Raw genomic sequence first — 338 nt, 5'->3', positions numbered from 1 at the left:
CTTGTCTTGTCAGGCAATCAGTCAGGAGGCTATTGGCCTCGAACAGTCAAACTGCAAAGAAAGAAATAAAGCATTAAAATAATCGTAATAAACAGTAATTCCTTATTACTACTAGGAAAACAGCTCAAAATCATTTTTGTTTTTCAAGGCAGGATTTCACTATAAACCTTAAGCTGACCTAGAATTCACTATATACTCTGAAACTAACCTGGAAATCCTGCTCAATCTCCTGAGTACGGGGATAACAAGCATACACCGCCAAACCTAACTCCACTGTCTCAATCCTATCGGTGAGGAAAAATAATAAAAGCAGGCAGAAGCTACTGAGTTGATATCCA

This window comes from Micromys minutus (genome assembly GCF_963924665.1).
Source record: "Micromys minutus genome assembly, chromosome: 19".
In the NCBI taxonomy this organism is placed as follows: domain Eukaryota; kingdom Metazoa; phylum Chordata; class Mammalia; order Rodentia; family Muridae; genus Micromys; species Micromys minutus.
This window is presented reverse-complemented; position numbering follows the sequence as displayed.